Raw genomic sequence first — 22,617 nt, forward strand, 5'->3', positions numbered from 1 at the left:
CGAACAGACGCACGTGATAAATCTAGCGAATGCTGCGGAACGATAAATCAGGAACGAAATTTACATTTGCCCAGTCATATGTAACGTACGTTAAAAGAATGTTGAGTAGAATCCATAAATCAGTATCGAGAGTTTGCAACAGATGAAATATACGATTCGTGGGGCATGATTTAAAGAAAAATTAATAAAGGAAAGAACACGATTTTCATATCGTGATAAATATCTATCTTCCGACGAAGATCTTCCAAAGACATTATTGATTTCTTTCAAATTAATAATTTAATTTCCGATTCTCTATTATAGATATATCTGTATAAAAATGAACGAACAAACAAATCGTCGGAAACGAAGAGGTAACGAAATCGTATGACGCGTGAAAACGAGGGGCAAAGATACAATAAAGAGATGACTTCTTACCCAGGTGATCCTGTTCCCTCTGAACCTTGCCGGGCTCGACGATCAGCAGACACCAGATGGACACCAGGGACACCGACGAAAGCAATTTTCCCAATATTCCCATTTCTCTTCTTCCCGAAGCTTCCGTTTCGAAGCGATGAAAACACGGACCTCGGCGAGCACACACGCGACCGCGCACACGGAAATGTCAAATCAGCCAAGTAGACTTTCGTCTTTGCCGGGTTAATATTTCCCCCATTCGTTTTCCTTTCTATCCCTTTGCCTCTGAAAACGCCCGTCAAACACCCCTCCCTCTTCACCACCCTCCTCGTCGATTCGTCGGCTGTGGAAGTGAGAACGATTCACTGAACGATGTGCACTGAAAAAAAAAGAGGATAATATGTATTTCATTTTTTTTTTTTTTGGCAATCATTAAACTTTTGATTTTATTTATATATAATATTAATTAATTCCGCATCATTCGAATTAACCGGGGAGCAGAAAATTAATAAAATATAATATATTGTACAGAATACATGGAATGATGCATAATTTAATACATCTACTAGTACACGTAAGTCAACAGATTTTATTACACTTTTGCTTAAATTTTTCCTGGATAATATATATTCCAATTTATCATGATGCATAATTAATTGAAAAAAAAAAATGAATTACGAATGGAACGTGATATAATAACGCTGTTTGAGCAAATTCTGTGAATGAACATTATATATTTCTAATGATAGTTTTCAGCCATTGGCACGAGAGAAAGAAAAGCGTATCCGAGAGTAACGCTTAAAATCTTTTAGCTTGGTTATGCAGCTATGATCGCGCTTAATGCGCTCTTGTTTTTCGCCTCTTTCGAATATTTCGGGTGACAAAGGATTTAATGGGTGAACTTGGATAATAGGATTACGACACGGTATGACTACGCGTTGCTCGAATACCGTAATTTGATTCTACGTAAATTTCAGCCGTGCGTTTCATTATGCTCGGCGAAAGCATTTCATTTCCGCGTTATTGATTTTTCTGTAAGCGTATTTAATCAAATTTGAACAAGCGTAAGTATGTCTGATTGTAGAGCAGAATTAAGTTTTTGTTAATCATTGGAAAATGAAAAATTTTATGGGACGGGATGAATTTAGACAAGTGGAAGATAATTGTGAAAGACGTTCGTCTCGTTTTTAACAAGAAATCAAAGATTTTTTACATGCAATAGATAATCAAACTTTAAAAAAGATTCAATATTTATTATATTGTTAATCTTTTATTTTTAATCATAAAAATTCTCAAAATTTTGAACCATCAAAGGAGAAACTTTGGATCAGAATTATACATCGTGTTCCTCACGAATGCGTTTGAAAACGCATCAGGAATGATATCCGAAAATGACGTAGAACAGACGTTGATTTCTGGGACGTGGGACGTGGTTTGTCGTCGATTACGTTCTACGAAAATTCCGCACGTCCATTTTCATTGCTGGAACGCCACGAATATCCAGGATTTCGAGCGAAATAATAGAAATGTCGATACAAGAAATCCGCTCCAGTGACTTCCGCTAAATTTTTCTGCTCAAACGTTCTCCATTGAATTTTCGTGGATAATTTGAACTGATCGCAAGTAAATTAATGCACTATATTTATCATACTCTTTTCTTCACTTTCTAAAAGAAACTTGAGATTTATAACAAGATATAAAATGTAGGAACAATTTTAAATAGAAAAAGAAAATGTCTTCGTTGCTATATACAAATTTAAATTTCCAAATAAAGATACGATAATTGGAAATTTTACAAATAATTTATAACAACGTATCGTAAAAAGAAAGAGAAAGAGAGAAAAAAACATACTTTCAATACCAATAAATTCGAGCAAACATTCCACCAATCAATTCCATAAAATAAACTACAATAAGTCACAATTAATCCCTTTCCTTCGTTACTACTTCGTTCTCCTCCGTATAATAAAGTATAACTCCTCGCAGAGGAAAAGAACGATAAAAGAAAGTGAAGAAAAAAGTAGGGGAAAAAAAAAAATAAAAAAATAAAAAAATAAAAGCGACGAACGACAAAGCGTTTTAAAAAAGAAGAAAAAGCGCGTAAGAAGGGAGAAATCGTGGTCGCAATGCGACACGACATTAATTTCTGCCTCGACTCTTCAGATTTACGCGATTCAACGTCATAAAATCGCGGCGGTGGTGGACCACGAAAGAAAAGGGCGAAACAAAGAACCGAGATTTTCTCCGCGGCGCGAGAAAGTGAGGCCAACCCTCGTGCTTTTAGAACACGAGTAATTCGACGCGGGGAGAACTACTCGTCCCGAAACATTAATATGACGGAGATGAGGCTCTCGCTCTCTAATGAGATTAAAAGTTATCGAGGATTACAGTGCATTAAACATATTAAAATGGCAAGCATTATCCTCTATCGAACGTAAAGTTGATATAATGCGCACTGGAATCTGGAAATCTGGAATTGTATTAATTTAAATTGCGAACAGTGACGTTGCTCTTCGAAAGATCGAGATGGTTTTGCAACGCGATGCATCATATTCTGATTGGTTCTGGTTTTATTTTTACGTTTTTGAAAGTAAAGATAAAATATTATTCAAAGATTTTCAGTACTGAAATCTCCACCATTTTTGAAACTCTGATCAAACTGCGTACATTTTCTGTATTATTTATTGTATCTCGATGTTTCAATTTTTACCATGGATAAAAAAATATTATGGCAACTTCAATGATCGATACCAACACTTTCGATAGATATTTTATTCTTTTTAATCTCTCGATTTCTTAAGGAATATATAAACAATTCCTGGAACGTGAAACAAAGGGAAGAAGAGAAAAAAAAAACGATAACGATAAATGATCAATCATTTTTTTCATTTTATCTTTGAAATAATAAAGATTTTCCGCATCCTACCCTCGATATAAATTGTGTAAATATTTACACTAGAATGCTAAGTCAATCTTCGACGAAGAAAACAACCCTCCTGTCTTTTATTCTGAACTTTGGTGACTCTATAGTGTATTTTCTTCCTGAATATTTGGCGAATACTGACGTGACAGGATGAAACTTGAAGGAAACAAGTGGCAAGTTGGATCGTATTCAAAACGATCCCCTTTGTTTGCCTAACAATATAATGATAATTTTTATACAAATGTCTTCTCTTGTTTATTACTTTGAACGAAATTAAAAATTATTCTAAGGATTAATATTTATAAGTATAATGTTTATCAATTTTTAACGTTATAATATAATGTAACTGGCATAAAAAAATATACAAATTCTGTCAGAACGTGTAATAATTTTCTTTGATATTATTTTTCATTTCAACCACGTGAAAAACAAACTTTCGTCATGCGAAAACAGACTGACGCGTTTTATTTTTATTATTATTCACGGAGGCGACAAATTCGTGCACGAAACCAGTATAAATAATGCTAAAAAAACTATATGTTTTTTTTTATAGAGGATGTTAATATACATTTCATAAGACACATTTCGATTCTGAAATGTCATAATAAATACAAAAATTTATTATATACGAAAATGTTGATTAAGGGTTTATATATCGAATTATAAAACGAATATTAATAGCCTTGTATACGAATACTAATTTAATTAAATTCGTTTAATATAATAATCACATTACATCAGTCGTACATTTTGAAAGAGATAAATACCTCGTGTTTTAAATTCCAGGCATGTATGAGCTATTTCCAATACTTTATCAAATATTATTCCATAAAATTAAATTTTATTTTAAATGAAAAATGTATACCTCCATAATAGAAACGTGCGGTTCCGATTGAAAAACTTGAAAAATGGAAATAATATCACTCTTCTCTCAATCATATTAACCAAAATTCTCGTTAAAAAAAAAAAAAAAAAAAAAAAAACACGTAAAAATTTTTACGAAACGTTTTTCAATCGAAAGAAAAACATGATACTTATCAAAGAGAAAAAGAGATTGAAATATTAACTCATTATTTCAACCATTATAAAAATCAATATGAAATCTATCGTGTGATTTATGAATATAAAATTAAAATTAAAGTAAAAGTGTCAAATATTAATTAAAAATTAAATAATAAAATAATAATATTAACATAAAAATCACTACTATATATTAATATTATTTATTTAGAATTTAAATTATTTTCTTTCCAATAAAAATAATATTTATTTCATTTATCTTTTCCAGGGAAGAAAAATTATTAATTCCGTAAAAGATTCAAATGAAAATGGAGAAACGATAAAATGTATCTTTTCAAAGAAAAAGAAATTAATCTTTTGAAGAGACGAAAATCGACATGGCCTTTCGAGTCCTCATCAGATCGCAGATTAATCGAACGGAATGAATTCCGGGCAAGGAGTGAATTTACAGAGGTGAATTTCGATCTTGTAAGCATTAACGATAGAAAAGCTGTCAACGACAGGTCATTCGGCCACCTGGAAGGCGTGACGTGACGCGACGTGGCAATATTAATGGAGAGCCCATTCGCATTAACGTGTCATGTCAATCTTTGAGTTTTAGCGCACAAAGTTGCGAAATTCTTAAATTACATACAATACAATTCTTAAATTAAATACAATACAATATAATAAAATTTATGAAATAAATATGTAAACCTTTAATAAATTTCTGATAATTTTTAATATTTTTTGATTTACACGCGAATGAAGTTTAACTATTGAATATTTGAAATATTCGACTATTAAATGAAAAAAAGTATGAAGTGACGAAATAAAGATATTCAAAGTAATTCCTTTTCAAAGATTAGAGTATTTAAAATTTAAATAATAATAATAAACAGATATAATTGGTGAAAGATATAATCATTTGAAAAATTAGCATAGCGTTTAATAAGATTTATTTAATCCTCTCGTAAATTTTAAATAATTTACTATTTTTTCTAGGAGAGGAAATCACATCAAACGCATTGGCTCGTGTGATTTAAAATGGCGTGTCCGCACGGGAATGAAATTAATCGCTTTCACGTGGAAGAATTCCTTTAATCGCGGGTTGGAGAAGTTCAATTTCAACTTTTGGTTTCCTACAGTAAACTTTTTCCGCTGTTGCGGAAAAACAATTTAAATAAATCAGTTCATAGTAAAGTATGAAATTACTTTACAGTGAACATTCTGCGACAGTTGATAGATGCTTAACTTTTTCTTCAAAATAAAAACTAATCTTCATACGATATCGAAGAAATGTAATAAAAAAAAAAAAGCATCGATTCATTTATATATATAAAAATTAAGAAAAAAAAAAAAACAAATTTTAAAAAGAAAAACAAAATTAAAGAATATAGAATATTTAATATCCTCATAAAATTTTTACTTACACATTTCACTAATTCCAAAACAAATATCTCTTTGAAAATTTCAATTTAACTTGATAAAAAAATTCTATGCGAAGTTTATTGAAAAAAATTCTTAAAAATAATAAAATCCAACTTACTACCACGCACCTATTTTATTTAATAACATTCCCCGCAACAAATTCCCAGATAAAAATCTCCAATAGTTACGAACAATAATCGATATGCCGTAACCACATTCTGTTAACAAACTCGTTAATTAATTTAGAGGAATTTCAGTTTATCAAACGCGATCTTTATCAACATCCACCACTGCGCAAATCCACTGTCTACGTTATAATCAACCCAACAAAAATATCGTTCCACGTTTAAATCTCTCCCTTCCCTTCAACATCATCCAATCCCTCGACGTAGCTTCCCGCATAATCTCGGCTAATTTTCTCATTAAACGTAAAATAATCATCAAGCATCCTCCCTCCACCTATTCAATTATCCCAGGATGATCCAAGCCATCGAACGATGTTCCAGGGTCAAGGATTTCTTGAAAGGGAGCTTCGAACCTCTTCATCCTTCGAAAAATACGAGATCCCTCTCCTCCACCACGTCGTCCATGGTGCGAATAAATACGATCTTCCGCGGATGAAACTTCGACGAACTGTAACAGATGGCTTCGTGACTCGGGCGTCAAGTTCCGGGTGGAGGGTGGAAAGGCATGATATCCATCCCTCCGGCCACCAGGGGGAAGAATTGAACAGCACTCCTGGGACATCCGTTGAGGATGCCTTGCTTTCGACGCGTCGACCGCGATTATTTTAAAAGCGTCTTTTCAACAACTGGTTGCAACTTAATCCCTCTTTCTTTCAAGGAAGTGAGTGAGTTCCAATTCGAACGACGATTTTTACCGTTATTTTTGGACAAACGATGATTAAATACGTAATCCCTCTTTTCTTTTGTTTCCTGGTGTTTTTTTAAATTGACGAATTGAGAATTTTATTATTTCGTATTTTCATGCGTTGCAATAGAAATATTAATCCATGCATATTTTATGCATTATTATTTTTTATATTGATTTGAGTCGTTTGTTGGGTTAATTGGTTAACAATGTAACTTTCTTTTTTCAAAAAAATGGATTTAAATAACGACTCTATCACTATTTAATATTTTTAAACTGGTAAATTTTAGAATTTTGAATTTTAATCGTCTTTGGAAAAATATGTTTTCCAAATGAAAGGATAAAGTAGTATTAAATGTAGATTTATATTATTTATTTTTAAATCGATTTATAATTTACTCTTGAATTATTATCTTTTAAAAATATGCATTTTAAAATGAAATGAAATTCGTGACCAAAAATAGGTTAAAAGAGACGAATAACTGCCGTTTCACGTGATGCAGATGTTTAGTAGGTTAAACGCGACGAAGATTGAGAGATGCATGTAAATGTCTTATTGATCCACGAGATTGGAAAGGATCTTTAAATCTCTTATTTTAGTTTCCCGGTAAATAATATAACACGATTTATAAACTTAGTGTTCAACGTAATACTACATCTTAAAAATTTAGCCTTCGCTCAGGTTGATGCAAAGTAAACACCGACGAGTTCGAAAATTCCCTTTGAAGCATATTAGAAGCAGATGAAGTCGAAATTTCGATTTTAATGAAGAAGAACTTGCAAAAAAGCAATCGATAAATCATTTCACTCTCCTTCTACATAAAAATATAACAACACTGTATAATTAGTCCAATGTTTTCACAATATATGCAATATAAAATTTTTATGAAACACGATTAAAATAAATAAATAAAACCTTGTTCAAATATCGTAACACTTCGAATATTTTGTATATCTTTTTTCTTTTCTTTTTTTTTAAATATCATACGAATTCCATAGAATCCACAAAGTAGTCACAAAGAAGTGGAATCAAAGATGTACCACGAATCTCTATTACCGCGAAGGTAATACCGTGAAACTTTTAACAATCGGAGATTTGTTTTTTAGCGACAGATGTGCCCAAAATGGCGGTAATCCCGGCAAAAAGGTTGGAGAGTGGATTAAATTTCAGAGAAGCTAATCCTCGCTCTGCTCGTCAAACGTCAAGGGAGAATCAATGGTGGAGACGTGTCGCGTGGCAATCCAAGGAATTAAAAAATCTCGAGTGGGCGAGGGTTGGCTGGGACGGACAAAAAAGAAGGAGAAGAAAAAAAAGGCTGGAAGGATCCTCTCTAGCGCCAGAAGAGCTAGGATTATGTCAATTTGAACGTCAGACGCCGTCATCAAAGTCCTTTCTCTCTCTCTCTCTCTCTCTCTCTATCTCTCTATCTCTCCCCCTTTTCCTCCTTTCAGGTAGAAAAGATCCCTTCAACGCGCTAAACACGCTTTTCAAACACGAGTGCAAATCAGTCGAAGTGTACGGGGCGGCTTGCCACCGCCTTGTTTTGCGAGCAACCCTTGCTCCGACATAATCCTCTTTGGGAAGAAACGTTTCCTTGTTTCGCGAGTAAGATCGGGGATCCGAACTATGAACAGATTTGACGGATCGTTGCATCATTGCATCAGCCGGGTTTATTATCATGTGAAAATTATGGTATATTTTGATTGGAAATACGATAGAACGAATATCTCGATTTTCTTTTCCTTTTCGTTTCAATTTATTAGATACTTGTTGATACTTTGATAATAGTTAATAATAATAAATGGTGAACACGTCACGTTAAAAGAGAACCATGTCCATTAAGGGATAATTTATTTTTTTAATCGTGAAAGAAAGAATTTTTTAGAAATAATCGAAATTATAATATTTATAAGAATAATTATTCTTCTCTTTTAACGAGTACATTACAGGTTTATGTACAGAGGTTTATGTCTCAATTGATTTTGATTTTCTCGATAAAATGTTAATGTAAAAAATGTTTTAGATAAAAGTTAAATAGTATTGACAAGGTATATTTTCTACAAAAGAAAAATAGAAGATAGTTCTACTACAATAATAATAATATTGAGAAAATCAAAATCAAAGTATAACAAATCAATCAAGAGAACAAGTTATTCTTAGATATCTTTTGTTTACAGAATCATCTTCGTCCCATTAACGTGAAAGACGATTAAATCTTATCTATTTTCCCGCGCACGAAGAAGAAGGTGGAAGGAGAAATAAGACATCTCATCGCGTAATAAAATATTCAAATTGGCGAGCTTTCAAATTGTATTCCCTTTCAATGGAAATAACGAAAATAAATGGCGGAATGGCGGAATGGTGGAGGGTCGAAATACCAAGGGAGGATAGATGGTGGAAGGATAGGCATGGCGGAGGGAAGGAGGGAAAATACACACAGGGTGGAAAAAGGTCGAGGCAGTGATCCGTAATCAATCACGATAACCTGGATATTCGATTTCCACGCCAATTCGAATCGTCCGCCAATTGACTCTTTCGCAATCGAGATTTAAGTGTTAAGAAACTTACCGCGGTTGTTTCAATTTCTTTTCCCACTTTGTATCAGTGGAATTAGACAATATAAAGAAACGAATAATCGTGGTGGAACGAAGATTGAACGAATTGGACACGCCTATCTTGTTATCTTGTCAAGAGACACCGATAAATTTCGCTTTTAAAAAGATTTCCGGAAGAAGATCTCGTCGTCCTCTTGACTTTAAAATATATTGCGCGGACCAACTTCGAATAAGATCGTTCCTGATAAATCATTCCATTCGAGAACGAGAATTCTTGATTTATTTTTAAAAAAAAAAAGGGGGGGGTAATTTCGATTTAAATCGAATCAGGGATTAAAGTTTAAATTGAACACGAATCCAATTTTTTAAATCCTCGAAACAATCCGCGTAAGTTTGAATCTTGGAAGAGTTTATTAAATAGAGCGTGATCTTAAGAATTTTACGTCTCTTTTTATCGCAACGATAATGGACGTTAAAAATCGGAATCAACCGATGTTCTTCAGGCGACGATCTTAAAGTTTGAATTTATGATCTCGAATCGTTGGAGGGACGATAATGACACGTTCAAAGGCAAACAACACGCATCGCTATCCGATCGAATTTAACTTTAATCTTTATCGCGCATCAATTCGTTCCCAAACAGAATTGCAAGCGTGGACAAGAGCGAAGAAATAACATTGAAACTTGGTCCCATTACTTCGTCTAATCTCTGCACGAACATTTACGACAAAAAGTTAAAACGAAATAGACAATCTCGAATGATTGTCCCCTCCTCGCAGAAACGTAACATGAAAAGTTTAACAAGATATCCAACTTTCAATTCACTGATACCGTGCCCCTGAAAAATTGTTTCTCTTCCACGGTACTTTCATCAATCTTTCAAGAGTCTGTTTGCCAAACTGTTTCCACGGACAATTTCGTTGCAACGAAAAAAAAAAAAAAAAAAAAAAAAGAGAAAGAAAGAGAGAGAAAAGTAGCAAAGGAACAAGTTCGACACTCCACACACCGGATGCTAATAAATCATTCTTCTCGAAATGAACCAAGTTGCGCAGTGATCCAAGCGAAGAGGATTCTTTCTTCATCGAAAATTTCGCAATCGATTTTCCCTCGTCTCGAACAACGTCAGAATTCTCGATTCGCCGACAAAGGGACCGGATCCACAATAAGAAACCTGACGGAAACTTGCCGCTTTCCGCCAGTTCCGTTTCCTCTCCTCTCCATCTCTCGTATAGGCACGCGCCCTATAAAATCTAACCGGGATATCCAATTGAAATTGGATCCTGTTTTTACGGAAGTACAACAGGATGCCTGTTCCATTGAGGACTAATATCGAGACCTCAAAGGCGGATATTGCTTCGAGACGCCTAAATTCCCGTGCCAAGTTGGATCAAGAACCCCTCTCTCTTTCCGTCATTCGTTACGTTTGAAAAATCTTCTTTGGAGATTTAATCTCGCGCCATTCACGCGTGAAACTTATTTTCGAACAGAGACGATCGTATGATCTCCTCCAAATTTCCAAAATTCGAGAATAAAAGAATCATCAATACCTCTTCCCCAATTTCACTTCCTTACCCCTGATCCCGAAAAATTCCATCTCATCGAGGGAAACTCCTCTTCTCCCGTTTTCGAGTTAGTTAAGAAACAGGTCACGATCGCAGATCTGCGAAATCGGAATCCATCTCGAGCCAATTATCGGTCTTATCCTTGGCCGGTTTCAAAGTTCCTAGCAACTCGGCCAATAGACGGCGGATGCAAGCACACTTGGCCAAACGGGTTCGGCCCGTTTCGAGTATAATAGGGAAAGGAGGAGCCAAGATACGACAAGTTACTCGCCGGAATCCATGTTCTCGACACGACGGTCATCTTTCCACGACTATCGGCCCCACTTGCCCCCAGCCAATGCGCCCAAGTATGCGCGCAAGGCTTCACGAATATCGAGAACCGTCTGAGAATTGCATTCAACTTCTCCCCATTCCCTCCTCTCTCTCTCTCTCTCTCTTTTATTCCTATACCTTTGTGTGTACACGTAAACGTACACACCGAGATACTACGTGTATCCGCATACAAACGAAAGCGTGTTCCGTGATAATTGCACTTCTGGGTTATTGAACTCCTAATCACGAAGTGACAACTGTTTCTAACCGTGCTCTCCTCGCTCCAGGGGCATTTACCCTTGTCTACGTCTCCATCAATGCAAACTATTTCGCCTCCCTACTTCCGAATTCCAACCTCTCCTCGCTGTCAACTCTCCTTCCCTTCTTTTTCCTTCCTTCGCACTTTGCTATCCCTTCTCTTTGGTTCTCCACAACCATCTTCTTCTTCTTCTTCTTTTTCCTTGGAACGAAAATCTTGAAAGTCTTTCGACCCCGTTTCAGCCGGAGGAAAAAAAGAAACGAAACGTGACGAGACATTTTTCTCCCTCCCTTTCGAAATCTCCCATTGTTTTTATTCTTATTCTTTCCTTCCTTAATTATCCTCCCCCTTTCCATCCCCTCGCAAGCCAGGCTCCCAATATAATTCTCGACAACTTCACTTCCAATCGAATAGATATCTCGCAGCTATTCTTCGTAGCATTGGGACCAGTATATATGCATCTTCGTTAAGACGAGACGTTTCTATACACATCTTCTGGATTTATCTCGTCACTCTTGGGGATGCATCTTGGACACCGGCCTTCATTAAACGATACAAACGGTCGTTAAGAGACTGGTCGAAAGTCGTTCTGTTCCGTCTCTTGTCGGGCTGTTGTTCAATCAACGCGAAGGAGTCGATTAAGTCGCAACCCCTAACTAACTTCGTGGAATCGTGACCTATGATCGGTGGAATAGGAGAGGAGGAGCAAATTGCCGATCGATGAAACGAGCAGATCTCGATGAAACGGAGAATTGGAGGAATTTTCGTCGGGATGGACGAATGAAAAAATGAAAGAAGAAGAAGAGAGCGGAAACCGTTTCGAAAAAGAGTAAAAGGGAAGGAGGAAGGGGAGAATTGAGAGTGGAGTTGATTGGAGGGATATTCTTGGTAGTGGGATGGATTAAATCGTCGAACGTGTATCGATATTTCGCGTGCCACGAATATATAAATATTTATCGATCCCGCATCGATATGCATGGATTGGTGGCGACAGTGTTATTAGCACTTTGGAAGGCGAAGTTGCGGGTATCTGATCAGGGGATGAATTTTGGATGTTTGGAAAAAATAAGGGAATGGAAAGACACGTTATTCCCATTTTTCATTTTTATCTTCGCGGTTGTTGATCATTGTTTAACGTCAATCATTGATCACGTTTGATCATTGATGAAGATTTTCTTACAGGGAGTATTTATTTATAGAAAATTGTGCACAACAAGTTGGAAAGCATTGCGTTCATCCGTCGATCCAAAAATCGTATTGGTTTAATACATCGAAGCGGAGGATAAAGAAAGCACGAGAAGAATTTGTCGGGCAATACATGTGAATCGAAGACGTAAAGTGCATTCCCTGATTCTTGAAATAGACGATTTTACGTGAATCGCTCGCATTTCCCGAATACATCGTCTTTCTTGAAGGGTATCCTCAATTCTCATTAAAATGTAAAGAGTCTTGAAATTCTAGAACGAGATTACATCGTGCCTCTATCTAATAATGCCTCGATGCAGATTTCTCAGTTCACTTGATATAAATAATTTTCTTGCAAACAATCCGCGAATATTTAATATAATTTTCTGTTCACCATTTGTCCATCATGAAATTCGATCGAGTAAAATTATTTGAATCCAATTTACAATCAAACCCATTCGAAGGTATCGTAAATTAAAAATCGTATTATCAAAAAGAAAAAGAGAATCAGTCAAAATAATTAAACAATCAACTCACAATTTATCCAAATATCGTCGATCAATTGAAGAAACGCTTGAAAAATCCACAGTTTTAATTACTCTACACTTATTACTCCACTCACCGATATATAAAACAACAATCTCACAAATTCTCACACATTTCTCTGAGCGTAAAAATCCGTATTAGGATTCCTCACATCTTCACGAATGGACCAAGTTTTCCCGCCATTTTCGAGAATCGTTCTCCCGCCACGCGATCAAGAGAGAGAGAAAGAGAGAGCGCGTTTCCTTGCGAACGAACGTGCCACGAGAAATGCCCAAGAGGCACTGGCCGTGTTTTCGCGAGTGGCTACGAAAGCCGGAATTCCGTTTCACCGCCATGTCTCCGATTTATATTTGGCGCGGCCAAGCCGCGCTAATAATACGTGTTCGCTATTGTCGATCCATGGATCATTCGCGGCCCCAGAAACCACCGTGGAAACCTCTTAGCCTCGAAAATTTTTGGACGACGACGATAGGGACGTGATTGATGTTTTCCTGCCGGTACTTAACCATTCAGTTCAGGGAACACGGATGAATGAGAAAAGTTTTGGTAATTAGGATAGCAAAGTTAATTGGAACGCACGTTCATTGGCCGACAATTTGTGAATTTCGAGGCGAATAAATTTATGAGCCGAGCGTGACGTTTTTGAGGAAAAATTAATTGGAAACACACGCCTCATGGATGATTGGGATGATTTTTTGAGGAATCGATTTTGAAGAAAAGAGGAAAGGAAGGTATTATATCGAGGAAGAATCACATTGTGACTCGTGTACCTTTTACGTAAAACTGTGGATAACGATAAAATATCTTCAAATTTGGGAATATTTCTTAAACAATACGTAGCTAAAGAAGTTCGACAGAAAAAAAAAAATCTAAAACATGAAGAAGGAGTTACTTAATTGCATTATTAGAATTGTCGATAAAAGTGGCTGTAACGAGAATATATATTTATAGATTGTGGAATCTCTGTGGCTCTCGTGGATCGCAAGTTTTTCAGGGAATGTTGCTAACGAATTCAAAAAAGAAAAATAGCTAGTAAAACTACGGAATTCGTTGCTTCGTCACTTTCAAGTTAAAAGTTAAAAGTTCTAAATTTTCGTTTGTGAAATTTCATCCCTAGACTAATAAATTTTCATGCAAATACATATTTTCAATGATACATTATATTTTAATAAACTATTTTTATTAGGATTAATAAAATCATTGTACTCGATTAAAAATCTTATTAAAATTGGGAAAAATTTAAACCGCTATAAATCCGAAGATAATGATTTTTAATCAATAAATGAAAAGCATTAAAAGCACGAAACTTTTCTTTTTAAGACGCTTTTCGAATTATCTCGATACGACTTCCGGTTCTCGAGATATCGTCGTGTAAAGGAAAAGGTAATTTTTAATCGTTTATTTTCGTCTTTGTTGGTTACTCGGATCTCTCGTTTCTACCTTGTCTCACTGACCTACCCTAAACTCCAGACAAGCATGTTTCCTAGAAAAACATGGTATGCATTTCCGGGAAAAAATGTAGATCGCGAGCCCATTCATAATCTCTGTGCTACGAATACTTTGAGTCTACATCTCGACAATCGATTAGATATCGAGATAAATCAAAAAGCGACTTCAAGCGTACAGTTTCCTCTATTTCCCGAATGTTTTGATCGTTTTTCTCTGTACTTTTTACACGAAAAATCGAAATTTTTCTGTAACTTTGCACGAATGGAATATTCTTTAATATAATTTGTGTATAATTGTGATACTCGCGGTTAAACAGATCCAAATCGAACGCTGTCGTAATCAATTTTGTACTTAAATTAAGAAGTATATAAACGATTTTTCTAACTTTCAACAATTTATTTATAAAATGTCGCGCTAGCGGGCAGTTAAACCGAAAGCAACTGTACAAATGAATCGAATATTCGTGTAGCGATGATTTACGTACGTCGAACGCATCCAATCCGCATCCCCTCATTTCCCGGCTATTGTTCGACCCCAAATTTTTTCCCAACGTTTTCGTTTATTAGCGTCGACGCGTATCGCGAAATGAATGGCTGCAATTTTCGAACGTGAAATCGAAAATTCTGGCGCGCCTGGAGATTGATCGCGGCGAATCCGAATAAAACGTTGGCAGGGAAAATTGTGGAAAATAAAAAAAATTGGCAGACACCGGGAGTCGAATTCCACGCTAAACGCACGCCTCCTACTTCTTTCTTCGATAAATTTTATCACCAATTCGTTCGCGATTCTAAACAATTTCTCCTTGCCCTTCTCCTTGAAAAAAAGGCTCCCACGAAATCGTGAATTTCTATTTTTCTTTACCGAGAACGTGCAAAAATTTATTCGAGTAATAATAAATAATTAATAATTATATTTATACACGACAGAATATTATCGAGTGATAAAATTAATTTTACCTCATCAAGGCTACGTAGAATAATTATCTCCAACTCGTACGTAAAACGAGTATCCCCACAACCGGTATTTATCAAGAGATACATACACCGTACGAATATGATTGATACATTCAACGATTTAGAGATTTAATCATCGATACGATCCACCAATCTTCTTCTCGCAAAGTAACCGGAAACACCGTTCTTGTACTCCGTGAAAGTTCAACGTAACAAAAGCCTCGGTTCCCGTGCTGGTAACACCGAAGTAACGGGCACCGATTGACATCGGCTGCCGTTGACTTAATCCTTACAGGATCCAAAGTCGAAGCTACTTCGATGTAGCCGCCCGAGTTTTGGTCAAGTTGCGGCCGGGTCGCTTCCAAGTTTCCGCTGCGGCAAGATGCAAATGTGTTAGTTGCATTCCAACCAGAGTTTTCCTTAGAAACTTGGAAGCGGTAAGCTCGCGCCCCAGCATCTTACATCCCCCGGAAGTCATTGGAATAAGTAAGTCGGGCTTGGATCGAACACAGATTAAAAATTTACTGCGCTTTCTCACGATAAATGTAATATAGAGAGTGGAACATTTTTCCGTATATGATGAAGAATTTTGCGCGCGATAAAGAAGCGTTTCTTTGTTTAATTTTGCATATAGAATGTTGGATAGAAGGGAGAATAAATTAATTCTTGGAATGTTAAATTAATCATTTATAAATATTCGTAGTATTTGTATCAATTGAAGTTAATTGTATTTTATTTTCACATGTATATTTTCACATGTAAATTTTATTAATAGTAAATGTATTGTGTCTATAAAAGATTAATTAGCTTCGATACGTTTGATTGTTACGGGATAACGTTGAAAGAATTGTTATTTAGAATATCGAAGGATATCGATATTGTTGTTATTGAATTAATGTTTATTTTTAAATAAAATATTTTCTTTAAATATTTTTCGCTTTTAAATCGCGAGAATAAAAAGCGAAAACATTCATCGACAATTCTATATATCTACATTGTTCACTTGAATTTATAAACTTCATAAAACCTTGTAACTGTGAGGGAAAAAACAAGGATTAATTGAAACAAATCAAAAATTCATTTCGTTTCACAGAATTTTCTACGTCAATTTTATTGTATCAACTATTTATACAACTATTTACAAAACAGTCATCCGAATGTTTCATGTTTTCTGACACGAATGTTTTATAGACACGATACATTTACTAATAAAATTTACATGTGAAAATACACGTGTTACTTCCCTTTGTATCATACAATCTACTTCTACTATAATTAACTTCAATTGATACGAATTCAACTTCAATTATTGCGAATATTTATAAATGATTAATTTAACATTCCAAGAATTAATTTCTTCAACATATTCAAACACTACTTACATAAATTCAACCATGAATATTCCCAAATACTTTCCAATTACAAATCACATTCTCCTTTCCCTTGAAGAATGGAGGGATGACAATCGACAAGACTGTTCGTCGAGAGTTTGATCTTGGTCGTTGGAAGTGTTCTTCCTTCAAGAAATACCCGGCCAACAATGGGAAACACAACTCAGGTGGGGACGATCGAACTCGTGATATAACCCAATCTATTATTGCCAGGGAGGGAGGAGAGTGACTTCGCGTTTCGTATTTGTGAAATATTTATGAAAGCCTGGATTGTACGTGGCTAATGAGGAAAACATTCGCGATACGGATACGTGGAATAAAGCAAAACAAAACAGAAAAAAAGAAAACAAAGTATGAAAACAAGATCGAAGATATTTCAAATGTTCACGAGATTGTTTCGTTCATCGTCTAATTGCCCGTTCTGAATTTTATTCCCGTAAAATGGAAAATCGTTGGCGATATTTTTTAGGATATTATTTTGCGTTGAAAAATTTTGTGTAGATGAAATATAAAAGTGTTAAAATATATTAAATGGATGAGTGGATATAAGAGTAATAATATTACACATTAGAATAATTATTACTTCGTTAATGTTGAAATTTTATTGAGATAAATGGGATGGATGAACGAATAAAATAATAAATAATGCATCTTTTGATAGAATGAGCTGTACGTATAGATATCGAAGTTTTCGTTTCAAAAGTAGACACTTTATATCCACAAATTTTAACAAATAACTCTCTGATGAATTCGAACCGTGAAAAGCTGGAATCTCTAACGTTCTAAAATATTTGTAAAGCTGAAAAAAGATGTATTGAAAATTTCTAAGGAAACAGGACAGACTACAGCCTTTTCTCTGGATGATAAAAAATTCCGAGCTAAGAGGAGGACCATTAAGAGCCATTGAAATTAAGAGATCCACGAATACATTTACATTTCTTGATAACAGGATGTATTTTTTTACAAAAGCAGAAAAATTCAAGCGAAAAAGTTAAACGACCAACTTGATTCTCTATCGCATAATAGAAACGGACAATAGCCATTTTAATATCTCCTCAGCTTCCTTCCTGGAAAACTGTTTATCACTGTGTATCACCGTGTACATCTGGCTTTCGTTATCTTTTCCATAGAGAAATAAAAGAAATCTCGGGGAGGCCTTGAATAGGGTCTCGTCCAACGAAAAAACAAAGCCGTTCGAGAAGAGGGACGAGAGGGTTGTGTAGGAATAAGGGAGCGAAATAGATAAAAGACAAGGAGAGAGAGAGAGAGATCTTCTGAAATAGAACGAATCAACCCAAGTGGAATGTCTAGCTTGGACGATTCGTGGAGGAGGATCGTGAGCTGTCACTGGAAATCTCTTTAAAGTTTCTTTTTTTTTTTTTTTTTTTTTACGTTAACTGAACGATCGATCGCTTCCTTTTCAATGGATTGATAAAATTACGATACAATAAACGTTTCGAGCTTCTTTTTCGATTTTTAAAAAAAGATTCATAAAATGGTGATTAAAGTGAAAAATATTCTATTTCGAAATCGTGCTTTCTTTTCTTTTCTTTTCTTCTTTCTCTCTTTTTTTTTTTTTAGAAAAGATTGCAAATTAAATTTCGTTGCTTTATAAATTGCATTAAAATTGTTGTAATTTAATGGAGAGAATGATTCAATTGTCAATATTCATTGACAGGATATAAAATATTTTCCGGATCATTCGTCTTCACCATCGACTATAATTATCACGATAATGCGCACAGATGTACGATCTTATCGTGATTTATCAATGCTCGAGAATAGCACAGCCGGGTATCGAACGATTTTCCATTGAACGGCATTTCTACCCCTTCAAATCGAACCCCTTCTCATGTTTTCTTCCATCTATTCGATCCTTCCCTCTCGTATTATTCTCTCTCTTCTACCTTTCTCCCCATTTTTCATATATTTCCTCTTAATAATATATACTTTACACATATTTGTATAAATAATTCTTCATATTTGTCAAAAATTTAATTATATTCTCTTCTCGAAATCAATTTCCTAGCCGCCATAGCTGCCATCATTAGCGTAATCGATTATTGAAAGCATAATTAATTCTAAAAGTAAAAACATAGAATCTTCGTTAATAAACAAGAATATATACATATATATATTTACAATAATTAAAATCGTCGATGAATAGATGCAAAATTTACAAAGTTTTGTAAGAGAACTCTATTCTTCTTGTAAAAAAAAATAACACACGATATTTCGTACACGTTATTAAAAAAAATCATTAAAACTTATTATCTATTAAGTAACATCGTTATCTCTGTTGCAATGATTATGCAAACTCGCGTATAATGGTTCACGATAAATTGGAATTTCGGTATCCGTATCGAGAAAGGGTATATTAATTAGTGAATCCAAAACAGAAGTCCGGTAAGGAAAGAGGATAGCAACAGAGTGGGATGGCGATAGTGCAATTATTTACGCGAAACTGGATGCTTTAGACCCCAGACGGTAATATACAACCGTTCCAGGAAATATCTAATGCAAACGAGAAGAGGATTAATAAGCATCTTACTAACGAATTTCGCATAATAATATCTACTCAACGCGAATCATTAAAGTATATTCCATTTTTCGATTCTTAAATAAACTCATCCATTGTTATTTGTTCGAGAGAAATTACTTTTCGAATAAAGTATGAAATATATATATATATCTCTTTTTGAAACGTTCGTATCTTCGGTATTTTTCCATTCTTCAATTCTTTCGCAAACAAACTACGATAATTCACCTCGTTAACAACTCGTTATCGAGTTTTCAGAAATTGTTCCATATCGACGATGATGCTTGGCGTATCCGAGAGGGATGATAGGAGGGGGATTCGAAGGACTGTAATTAATGAATCCCCCTCTCGCGGCGATGGGGATACGATGGGATTGTTGGCATAAAGCAAGGGTACGAATCAGAGCAAAAGAGTTAATTCTCCGGAAAAGTTTCTCAGCGCGTGATCGAAATGGTTCAATGGCCTTTAGACAGGGGGGGAAAAGTGGTCATCACACAGGAACATAATAAAAAGTTGGATCGTTTCCGGCGTAATGAGTTTCCAAACAATCACTTCCTACTCGATCGATGTTTAAAAATCGTTCCCATGCACGAGATGTACGAGAGGAGTCGTTCTAATTTCCAAACGGGCAATTTAATTTGTTCGAAATTCAATTTTATTATTACAACAATTTATTTAAATACACGTTCAAAAAATATACTTCATATTCTTTTGAGTAAATTGTTACCTACAACATATCAAATATTTTATTCTTATCGCTATACATATCACTTATGCGAACGATCAATAATACCAATCATCCTCTCTTTTCTAGCCTATCCAACATGAATAAATCGATCAGAAATTCTCCCCCGGTATTTCGAAGAATTCTTTCATTCTTGTAATCATCAAGCTGATCTATTATCCACTTAATCGGTCAAAACGGATCCCGTATTTCGATAGGAGAGAGAGAGATCGATACCGCCGCAATCGTGGCGCCGCGCCGTTCGAAAACCACAATCCAATCTCCGCGAGGCAGCAAAGGAGGTCCGCAGGAGGCGAGAAACCGGATAGAGGCGTCAGATTTCACGGAAGGGATGGGAAATTACCACGAGTTTCGAGTGCCACGGTTAAGCGTAAATCCGGTTGGCTGGCTGGTAGAATTAAAATCGCATTTTAATCGTCCCCGGGATAATCACAACCGACGGAATTTCGGATTAAGGAACTCCTATTCGAGAGCAAACAAGCTTCCGCCGATTTCCGTCTTGAATCCCGCGACGGTTTTCAATTAGCGGCCGCGAGACGTTCCATTTCGCGTTGATGGCTCCAAGTTGAACTAACAAAAATGTGGCCTCGAGCGAGGGAAATTATTTGGTGAAATGAAAGATGCAGAGCCGCGAAGAGTTTGTTTAGAGTGAAGATTTCGACACGAGGACAGATAAATTGAACGAAAGGATTAAGACGCGAGAAGGGTAAAGAAGAATTGTCGAATCTTCGTTGATTGAAGGGATTGATAAATTTTGAAAATGATTCGAAGTAGTAAAATGCAATGAAAATATAGTGGAAATGCAAATATAATAAAATTTAATGAAATTACGACGGGAAATCAGCTGAGTTTGAATAATTTGAATTATACGAAATTTTGTTCGTTTATTAGGAGAGATGTACATTTAAAAATAAAACTAAAATAATTTCATCAGTTTTGAAAATTATGAAATTTCGAGAGAGAAATCTAAAAAAAAAAGGTAAGAGACATCGACGAATAATTTTTAGAAGAAGCACACACTCGCTTCCTGGTTTATTTTTGTCGTTTGTATCTCGAGCGTTCGTATTAGCATAAGAAATATTATTTTCGTGTCACGTAAGAAATATCCCAGCGAAACAAGTACAAAATTGCTTGGTTACATAACAAACTTCCTCGTGGAAAATAGTAATTTATGAATTTAAAAAATATTATTTTTTACAGAAATAATAAAGACGATAAAAACTCCGATTATTTACGAAATGTTAACTTTTATATACTCGAGATAAAAATAGAAAATTTAAATTCCAATTATTTCTAAAAAAAAAAAAAAAAAAAAAAAAAAACAAAATCGACAATGAAAAATTTCAATTTCCACGAAACATATTAATTTCCATTTAAAATAAAAATTTAAAGAGAGAGTAAAAACAGACTCTCGTGAAATAACTCTCGGGAATTCAAATTACTTTTGACAAAAATTTTTTTTAAAAATTTCGATTTTCACCGAGTGTTAACTTTCGTCAAAGGACCCGGCGAAGAAATTTCGGACGAAAACAGGGGGAGGCACGAGGCACGAATACGAAATCGGCACAAAAGGATAAGTTGAGGCAGAAGTTGGATGCAACGTTTCGATAGCTGGAGATACGAGCTACTAGTCGGTCGACAACGAGGCTTGTTCCATTTTCACAAATGTATTCGAATCCTCTCGTCGTGGAGCAAAATATACCGAATTCGCGATATTCGACCGGAGTCGGTTCGAAACTTCGTTCCGTAGTTTTCTCGCATGCTCCACCGTGGCGAGAACTCGTTCCCGGAAACAAATAAAAGATACTCGGGCTGTTCCACCTCGCCGATTCTTGTCCGAAGTCGACGATTAAATTCCTTATTCGGGTTTCGGCGAACGGTTCGAAAAGGGGTTCCACTTCTCCTCGTCGAATTCGAGGAGAAAGATTTTCCCTCGAATGTTTCGAGGAACAGAGATATTATTGATATCTTTGTCTATCGTTTCGTGTGCATAGTTTCGCGTGCTAACAACAAACAATCGATTCCCGTGTTAATCCTTTGTTTTGAAGTTTTATACGAGAGACATAATATTTGGAAATTTGTATGGAACGATTCGTGGAAATTGTACAACGAGGATATATAAACACGTATATTTTGTTTTCGAAGTTTTATGTCAAAGTTATTCCAAATATCCCAGGATGAATTAACGATACCTTTTTGCCGAATAAAAATCGTTGCACTCTGAAAAATTCATCAAGAAGAAAATATTACGCGCACACATGTTCGATTTATATATATATTTCGAGCAACGACGAACCTCGAATCCATTTTCGAAAAGTGGAACAACAACTTAAGTTTCGTTGCAATTGCATCGCCGATTTTCCACCAAAGATCTCGCCTATGCTGATTTTCATAAATTTATCTTCTCCTCCCCCCATCTTTAAAGCTCGCAGAAACGCAAGTTCCCTACTTTTTCCTCTTGTTGCGCCCAGCCGAGAGCCGGGATTTTAGAAAACACTTAG

General features: G+C 35.4%; 1 long non-coding RNA gene across 1 annotated transcript in view; it reads right to left on the minus strand.

The window, feature by feature from the left end:
• Positions 1-423: 423 nt before the first annotated feature.
• Positions 424-22,617, minus strand: part of LOC122716744 — a 98,593-nt gene continuing 76,399 nt past the window's right edge. The window contains exon 3 of the long non-coding RNA XR_006347086.1: positions 424-775. This is a non-coding gene — a long non-coding RNA (uncharacterized LOC122716744). The remainder of the gene's footprint in view (positions 776-22,617) is intronic.

The sequence above is a fragment of the Apis laboriosa genome, unplaced genomic scaffold, assembly GCF_014066325.1.
Source record: "Apis laboriosa isolate Shangri-la unplaced genomic scaffold, ASM1406632v1 scaffold118_cov155, whole genome shotgun sequence".
Taxonomy (NCBI): Eukaryota; Metazoa; Arthropoda; class Insecta; order Hymenoptera; family Apidae; genus Apis; species Apis laboriosa.